This window comes from Lithobates pipiens, unplaced genomic scaffold (genome assembly GCF_037356315.1).
Source record: "Lithobates pipiens isolate NorthernLeopardFrog02 unplaced genomic scaffold, aLitPip1_a1.2 Scaffold_18, whole genome shotgun sequence".
NCBI classification, from domain to species: Eukaryota; Metazoa; Chordata; class Amphibia; order Anura; family Ranidae; genus Lithobates; species Lithobates pipiens.
Window position 1 is genome coordinate 187197290 of NW_027507758.1, and position 9742 is coordinate 187207031.

The following is a 9742-nucleotide window of genomic DNA, read 5'->3' on the forward strand; positions in this document are numbered from 1 at the left end:
TTAATAAGGGGGCCCCCGGATACCGGCCCCCCACCCTATGTGAATGAGTATGGGGTACAATGTACCCCTACCCATTCACCTGTGAAAAAAAGTACAAAAAAAACACAACACAGGGTTAAAATATTTTGTAAAAAGAAAAGGGGAACAAGTGGGACTTTAAACGAAGCATGTCAATTGAAAATAACAATGTATGAATACATGTGAATAAAATGATTTAGATTTAATTTATAATCAATAGCCACTAGGGGTTGTCCAAGATCGGAATGCATACAATAGTAGTACAGTAATATAATATAAATATGGATATACACTCAATATATTTTCATAATAGTAATCAGAGAATCTCGAAGTATAGACAAATCAATGGACATACATGGATGCAGTTCATAACAGAAATGCATAAATCAAAAATCATAAAATCACATGAACGAGTGCAAACTCAATAAGACAAAAGTTGATATTATCAAGGATTAAAATAAGCTTAGGTAGGCATCCTTAGTTTGAGAACCCGACGCGTTTCTTGGCTTCTTGCCAGTCATCAGGGGTGGGATGCATGTTTTTACTAAAAAAGCAAATAAATATGACAAATGTTAATATAGGCGGAACCTCAGTTAAATAAAGAAAGTATCAAATTGGTCCACTTGATTGATAAAGTGACTTACAAAGTAGCCCAAAGATTGGGCAGAACTTCCAGCAATGGGAACTGTTAGAGCTGGGATAAAACCGTCTCATCCGGGGTTGAGGCAGGGTTCAGACCATCCCCCAACAATGTCAGGGGGCAGGCCAGGGGGAACGGAAACAGACATCCTCAACACAGGTCCACTAGGTACTAAATGTATATGTGTGTTACCCAAATCTGCGAAAGAGAAAAGTGTGACGGGTCACAAAAAAACAAACAAAAAAAAAAAAAAAAACCAAAAGCAGGACACTGAGTGTTGGATTGAACGTGTTGAATGAATATAGCTGATTGCTGAAAATGTGTGTGAATAAGATATACATGAATGATTGGGAAATAGGAGAAGACTAAATATGTGTTAAATAAGTGGAAATGGATGATGGGGAAATACAAAATCATCCAATTCAAATGTGTAAAAAAAAAAAAAAAAATATGTGCAGTGCTCTGAATGAAACAATGTATGTGCAAAAAGGAGAGAAAAAAATAAAAAAATAAAAAAATAAAAGTGCATAAAGCTATTACCCATATGTAGAGTTAAAGAGTGATCTCTTCCTAGTGGAGCACAGTGGAGGAGTGAACTGTCTGTCTGTCCCAGCTCATATACCCCAGGCCCTGGGCGGATCCCCGCCAGCGTCATGCATGATGTCTTTTGCAGCTGTGAAGAGATGAGGGAACACTCACAGCTGAGGATAATCCATACCTCAGTGGGTGCCCCTCCATCTTGGCTGCAGCATCAGGTGGAAAGACAGAGAAAAAAAAAAAAAAAATACAAAAACAAACAATAGACTCCCACCTTGCAGTGTCTATTGACACCACTCGAGGGGCCCTTTTATGCATGGCGCCGATGCACTGAGATCGAACCCCACCACCCCCTGTGATCCACAAAGGGAGGTAGGGAGGGAGCTGAGCGCATCGCAACCCCGGAAGGATGACTGCAACATACCCAGCAAAAACAGCCCATATGTTCAATTGATTGATAAATAAATTCCAGGAAAAACAAAACTGGAAAAAATAATATTAAAAAAATTTCTCAATAACTGATGGAAACACATATATAAATAATTTCAAACCGCAGGTTTATATACCCGAAACTGGGATCATAAATGAATAGGGATATATATACAGACGAATATTTACTAAGGATAAGGATAATAAGTAATTGTGCAGCATGGTCACCAAAGGAACAGGTGTCTTCCACCCAAATTATATAGTTTAAAGATAAGTGACCTAGCTGCAGTACTAAATAGCAATGGCATGCTTCCATCCCGGGTATATTATGTAAAAAGAAAAGGGGAACAAGTGGGACTTTAAACGAAGCATGTCAATTGAAAATAACAATGTATGAATACATGTGAATAAAATGATTTAGATTTAATTTATAATCAATAGCCACTAGGGGTTGTCCAAGATCGGAATGCATACAATAGTAGTACAGTAATATAATATAAATATGGATATACACTCAATATATTTTCATAATAGTAATCAGAGAATCTCGAAGTATAGACAAATCAATGGACATACATGGATGCAGTTCATAACAGAAATGCATAAATCAATATTTTATTGCACAGCTCCGGGGGTCTTCCGTCTTCGTGGGTCTTCTCGCTGGACTCCTCCGTTATCTTCTTGTAGCTCTTTTGCTAGCGGAGGAGTCCGGCTTTCTTCCTCGCTGCCGGCCTCTTCTCCCGACTTCGGGGGTCTTGTCCCCCTCTTCGGTTCTTCTGTCGCCGCCGTCGCCGCCGCCTTCCGTTCTTCTTCTTCTTCTCCAGGAGATGTTGCCTCGACGATTTCTCCGGCCGGAATGCCAGGGACGCACTGCGCGGCCACTTATATAGGGACAATGGGGCGGTGTCACATGGCTTTATGTCACATGGGTTGGTCACATGGGTTGATGTCACATGGGGACTGTGACATCGTAAGGGGGTGGGGTCACCATGTGACCAACCCATGTGACATAAAGCCATGTGACACCGCCCCATTGTCCCTATATAAGTTGCCGTGCAGCGCGGCACTGGCATTCCGTCGCGGGCCCCGCCTACCTGGATACCCGCTCGAAATGAGCGGACTTTTCTCCGGGCGGGAAAAGTCCGCTCATTTCAAAAGTACGGCGGACTGGCACACACACGGGCGGATTGTCCGCTGAAATGCGAGTCCGACGGACTGTATTACGGAAATTCCGAAATACTTAGACCGCCAGACTGCGCGCTGAAAAAGTCCGCTGAAGCCCACACACGAGCGGACTGTCTGCTGAAATGTGTTTCGGCGGACTAAGTAGGCCAGACAGTCCGCCCGTGTGTACGCGGCTTTAGTTTACAACCGTAGTACCATGTAATAAAATGAGAAATACAGGCATACCCCACTTTTAAGTACACAATGGGGTTTATTTACTAAAGCTGGAAAGATCAAAATCAGGCTCTCTTCTGCATAGAAACCAATGAGCTTCCAGGTTTTATTACCAAAGATTGAACAAGCTGGGGTTAGAAGCTCATTGGTTTCTATGCAGAAGTGAGCCTTCAGGTGTATATTAACATCCTATAATACACCACTCAGCGCCAAATATGTCCTACAGCTCTCCAGCAGTACAAGTGTGACTAAATCAACTTTCTAATTCACTTTACAGTGTATAAAGAATAATACTAAGCAGCTGTTTAAAAAATATTAAAATGTAAAACAGTAATATAAAAATATAACAGTCCAATTACTGTATAGTTCAAATAAAACAGCGCTAAATTTAACCACTTGCCGACCGAGCCATAGCCGAAAGATGGCTACAGCACGGTCGGGTTTTTCTGGGAGGACGTCCACGGACGTCCTCCCAGAATCTTGCTCTCACGCACCTCCTGGGGCGCGCTCCCGCAAACATCTGTGACCGCCGGGTCTGGAAGACCCAGCGCATCACGGATCGCGGTAAACAGTCGCTGTTAGCGCCCCTTTACCATGCAATCTATCCATCAAACTTGTAAACAAACAAACTGATTGGTACAGTGTGAGGGGAAGAGATTGCAGCAGCCCCGTGAGCTGGATGTGTACTGCCCACAGCGCTACTCTGTGACAATACTCTGCAGTACTCTGCTGCCCATACTGTGCAATATTCTGCCAATACTCTGCAACACTGTGCAATACTCTGCAACACTGTGCAGTACTCTGCCAATACTCTGCAAAACTGTGCAATACTCTGCAATACTCTGGCAATACTCTGCAACATTGCAATACTTGCCAATACTCACCAACACTCTGAAATACTCTGCAATACTCTGCCAATACTCTGAAATACTCTGCCAATACTCGCCAATACTCGCCAATACTCTGCAATAAATTTTAACAGAAACAAATAATTTTTTTTTTAAACCTAATTTTCTGTCTTTTTTGATTGATAGCGCAAAAAATAAAAAATAAACCCAGTGGTGATTAAATACCACCAAAAGAAAGCTCTATTTGTGTGAAAAAAATGACAAACATTTTATATGGGTATAGTGTTGCATGACTGAGTAATTGTCAATCAAAGTGTGAGAGCACCGAAAGCTGAAAATTGGTCTGGTTAGGAAGGGGTTTAAAGCGGTAGTAAACCCAGTTTCAAAAAACATTTACATTCCCGGCATGCCGGAAATGCTAACTTTCACATTGGTTGTGCTCTCAACCAAACTTTCAAACCATCCAATGGCTGGTTTAATAACTGATCACATGTGCAGCATTATGGCAGTTGAATAATCATTAGAGGCCAAGATGGCAGCTTCCTTGACTGAAAACGATAGAAGGGTTTACTTCCACTTTAAGTGCCCAGTGTTTAAGTGGTTAAAACAAATATCATGTGGCTAACACCACATCAGAAAAAAAGTCTTTTGTGTGTAGTGATGATAGAGGAGACAGTTCAAAAAAACTTTATAGGTGTCAATCCATGGTTGTCATAGTGTTGTCATAGCACCTTCCACCAAACCTCACATATTTCACCACATGAAGCACACTCCCCTTAAACTCACCAGAAAACTCTAATGAGACAGCCTTAGAATTAGTGTTCCTCAACCAATATAAATACCCTTCTATAAATAAAACCAGGCTTGGGTGGAAGTACTGGTTTGAGAACTCTATCCATAAAGAGAATGTGCCAATGAGAGGAGAAAATAGCTTCAACTTCCTTATATTGGGAATGGAAGCCTGAGATAAAGCTCCATTCCTGATTAGTGACATTGGGGAGATTAATTGCATCTTTCAAGTATTCGTCTCTCGGACCTGAAGCTATACTTTCAATGATATGGTCTAAATGCTCTTCAGAGTACCCTTTATCTACAATTTTTTTCCTGACAATCAGAGCTTGAGAAACAAAATTTTCATCCTTTGAACAGTTTCTCCTCATCCGGGTCAATTGTCCCTTAGGGATCTTTTTTAACCACATCAGGTGGTGCCCACTTTGCGTAGGTAGGTAACTGTTTGAGTCTGTGGGTTTGAAATATACTCTAGTGTCTAATTTATTCCCTTGCATGTAGATATTGATGTCCAAAAAATTGTAATCACTTTTTCTAATTTCACTTGTTAATCTGATATGGCTGCTGTTACAATTTAATTCTTCAAAAAATTCATGCAGAGATGATAGTGATCCTGACCAAATAAAGAACAGATCATCGATATATCTTCAAATTTATTAATAGGTCTTTTTAAGCCACACTTCAAACCCAGTTTTAAAATATATTGGTTTCTTCGTGAGTCAAGGTAACATCTATCAGATTGAAGATTCCTTCTAATCCTGCTCTCTCCTTCTTTTTCTGGATCCTTCATCCAGCTCTGCAGCCCCTGGCTCTTCTCTGTCTAGGCCACAACTACTTTCGGTATAGTGGAAACTTGAAGTATATGGAGAGTGGAGTATATTTCAAGCCCACAGACCCAAATAGTTACCTACCTATGCAAAGTGGACACCACCCAATGTGGTTAAAAAATATCCCTAAGGGACAATTGACCTGGGTGGGGAGAACTTGTTCTAAGGATGAAGATTTTGGTTCTCAAGCTCTGATTGTCAAGAAAAAAATTGTAGAAAAAGGCTGATCATTGAAAGTGTTGCTTCAGTTCCGAGAGACGAATACTCAAATGATGCTTGAATGATGTGATTCGTCTCCCCAATGTCACTAATCAGGAATGGAGCTTCATCTCATGCTTCCATTCCTAATATAAGGAAGTTGAAGCTATTTTCTCCTCTCATTGGCACATTCCAATCTGCTTATGGATAGAGTTCTCAAACCAGTACTTCCACCCAAGCATGTTTTCCTTTATAGAAGGGTACCAAACTATGCGGATAAAATAGTAAAAAAAAGTGTTAGATCCCTTATCCAAACTTCTATCTTTCTGGGATAGGAATGGTTTCTACACTTGTAGGAAATGTCGTGCATGTAGGGAAATTAATAGACCTATGAGACGTCTTGACAGATTTATGTCTACATCTAATAATAAAGAATTTAGAATTAAGGAGTTCATCACATGTAACACTGCATATGTGCAGGTTAAAATTCTGGGATATTGACCATTTAAAACCTTTTCGGAGAGGCTCAAATTTGGTGAGAGAATTGTCCAAACGTGAGACCCAGTGGATATTCTTGGGAGATACATTATTGCCGAAAGGGTTAAATGTTGATCTGGACATAAATTGTTTTATCTGTGATTATAAATTTATGCTTGGATTGGTTATTATTTTAAATATCAACGTTAATTTTGAAATTCATTATAACATTTTATATCAATTTTTTTGTGAACTCTAATATATTTTTCTTGCTTTTATATATTTTTATATATTCTTTTATATATATATATATTTTTATAGATATATATAGTGTAATATATTACAGTGTATAGGGAATATGTTTATATCTATTCCTAGTGCCTGAAGGCTTTTAAGATATAATTTTTCACATCTCTGCTATAGAGTTCATGTGATATTGAAATAGATATTCTGTGTCCATCAATGGTAGTGTTTATTATTTATTTGTAATGGTTTGTTTTATCTGTCCCCTATTACATATGCCAGTCTAAAGTGCTGTAATTTTGATTGTTCAGAGTGCATTTGATTAACTGTGTTTTTTTTTTTTTTTTTTTAAGTTTTAAAGTTTTATTGAACATAAAACAGCATGTACAGCTCAAATCACATAAGAGTTGTGGGAAACAATGTATTGTCAATGCCATCAAACTTAACATCTCATAAGAATAATTCTGCGCAGCAGATTATAGAGAAAGAAGAATAGGATATAGAGGTGTCAGGCAGTAGAGCATGATACTCTAGTGAGAAGAGGATAACTGGCGGGGAGAGACTGCCTCAATTCTCTCCCCCTCAGAACATCCAAAAAAGAGTAAAGAAAAGGTGGAGGATGAGCGGAGAAACAGGTGAGTATGTCATTAGTGTAGAATAAGTTGGTCAGTTAGCGCAGGCCTGAGAAAGACTGTAAGACTATCCATCTAACGTAAAAAAAAAAAAAATACTTATACGCTATAAGCAAGCACACCGCAGAGGGCTCAGTCCCATCACTTATGGGGGTCAGATGGGTTTCCCCCTCCCGCCCGGAAGAAAACATTGGTGGAGGAGCTCGAGTGAAAATATTAAGATCAAGAGTGTAACTGAGCTCTAGAGTCCTGTATCCAGCATTGCCAAGTTGCATAAAATTTACCCAAGTTCATATGTGCCTTCGCAAACAGGAATTCCATCAGCATATGTTCGTTCAATATTATGATGACATCGGGGATGGAGGGAGAGCAGGATTGTTTCCAGCGACGGGAAATGGCGAGTCTAGCCGCTATAAGTATGTGAGTAATTATGGGGTGAAATTTAGAGGGCCACATTGTAAGGTCAAGACCAAAAAGAGCCATCTGCGGTGCCAGCTTGACAGTAACACTTGTTATGCTCTGGATAAAGGAGGAAATTCCCGCCCAAAAGGTATTTATGGGCGGGCATTCCCACCAAATATGGTAAATATGTCCGTCTTGATTACACTCTCGCCAACACTTTCTAGATTGAGATGGAAAAATCTTTGCTAATTTAGTCGGAGTGTAATACCACTTGTAAAGAATTTTCATCATAGTCTTAACTGTGTTTTTTTAAATGTTGAAACTAGGTTTTTATTTAGGTATATTAATGTATGATTCTGTATCCTCCGTCTCTTTCTGTGTATTGAGCTGGTGGCATCTGTTTGCTATAGTGACAAGCGCCGTCATTTTTGGCCTAACATGATGTAGTGTGGTCACTCTGTCGAAGTCGGAAATGACAAAACACATAAGGGCGTAAGGACGTAACTCGTCACTGTCGAAGTCGGACGTAACTCGTCACTGTCGAAGTCGGAAATGACAAAACACATATGGACGCCCACGCGACATCCTCAGGAGTGACGTTTTGCTCTCCACCGATGGCTGACTCTATACCAGGAAGCAATCACAGTGTCTGCAAGGAGACACACACGCTGACTCATTGGACAGGGGAAACGGTGACAGAACTGTTCTTTATCACTTGTTTTGCTTGACTGATGTTTTGTGTCAAATTAATTTTTATTTATTTTTCATAAAGCAAAAATACTAAAATATCCAATATACAGCATACATTAAAACATACTATTATGTCTTCATCTATACATCAATAAAAGGATCTTCATTATTATCTGTTAAATATCTTTGCTAACTTTCCTCTTGCTTTCTTCTAATTTCTTCATAATCCATTCACCCCACCATACAACCTTAGAAGAAAAAAAAGCCCAACTGACCCGGACTTCCTCTCCCTCTTACCCCCCCTCCCCTCTCCTCCTCCCGTATTGCCCATATCCCCATAAGGGACTAGTTGTTCCCATCTATTTATAGATATTCTATTATTCTTGTTGAGGACCGAAATTCTTCCCACTTTTGCCATATTTCTGGCATTTGACTTTTTATATATCCTTCTTCTCTTACTGCTTTTCCATGTATTGTATTTTGTTAATTTCACATATCCATTCTGTCACGGTTGGACTACTTGTTTCTCTTCACTTTCATGCTATCAATGTCCTAGCTGCCATTGTCATGGGATGTAAAATGTCTGTTTTAATAACCTTTATTGAATCTGATGTGAGAGAAAATAATGAGATATTTATGTTTGGGCACATCTCTATTCCGACCACTTAATAATAATAATAATATCTTATTACAAAAATTTCTCACCTTATGACATCCATACCATATGTGATCCAAAGCCCCTGTACACACGGTCAGAGATTTCGACAACCAAATCCGTCGGATTTTGTCCGTCGGATCTTGTCCGAAACTGTTGCATACACACGGTCGGACTAAGTTGTCAAAAAATCCGATCATTCAGAATGTGATGACGTAATTTCGTTACGATGGGACTACGTTTAGGCTAGTAGCCAATAGCTTTGATGTAGGAATTTGATCTGAGCATGCGAGGCACTTTGTCAAAATTCTCTACACATGATCGGAGTATGTCTGATCGAACCAGTTGGTTGGGAAATATTTCCAACATGTTGGAAAATTGGGTCCGACGGATATTCCGATGGAATCAGTCCGATGCATACCACACACAGTCGGATTATCCGACGACACGGTCCGATAGGACACATTCCGACGGATTCTCCGACCGTGTGTACAAGGGCATAGTCCTCCTTCCTATCTTACATCTCCAACATTTCTCTGTATTCTCTTTATTTATTGTATTCAAAGCTACTGGGCTCCAGTACCATCTCATTGCAATTTTGTATTTTCTCTCTTGATATTTAATTGCTGTAGATGTTTTATATATTATTCAAAAAAAAATCCCATTCTTCCTCTGAGATTAGGTTTCCTATTTCTTCTTCCCATTTTTTCATTCCTGTTAGTTCTCTAATAGATCCAGAGGGGAGTAATAAATCATATATCTTAGATAATTTTTTAATCATTTTTTGTTCATCCACTATTATTTGTTCAAATTTGGTTATTTGTCTGTTTAATAAAGGTGTATTTGTTTCAATAAATGTATTTAATTGATGGTATTGTAACCAATTATTTTTATATTCAGGTCCCAACTCTTGAAGTTTTGGCAATTTTCCATCCACTAGGATCTGTACCCCCCTTGCG

At 39.4% G+C, this 9742-nt stretch overlaps 1 long non-coding RNA gene across 1 annotated transcript; it reads right to left on the reverse strand.

Moving 5' to 3' along the window:
- Positions 1-201: 201 nt before the first annotated feature.
- LOC143990102 (uncharacterized) lies at positions 202-962 on the reverse strand. Its single transcript, XR_013277158.1, has 2 exons — positions 663-962; positions 202-562 (listed from the first exon to the last, which is right to left on the reverse strand). It is a non-coding gene; the product is annotated as an uncharacterized LOC143990102 (long non-coding RNA).
- Between the last annotated feature and the right edge of the window lie 8780 nt (positions 963-9742).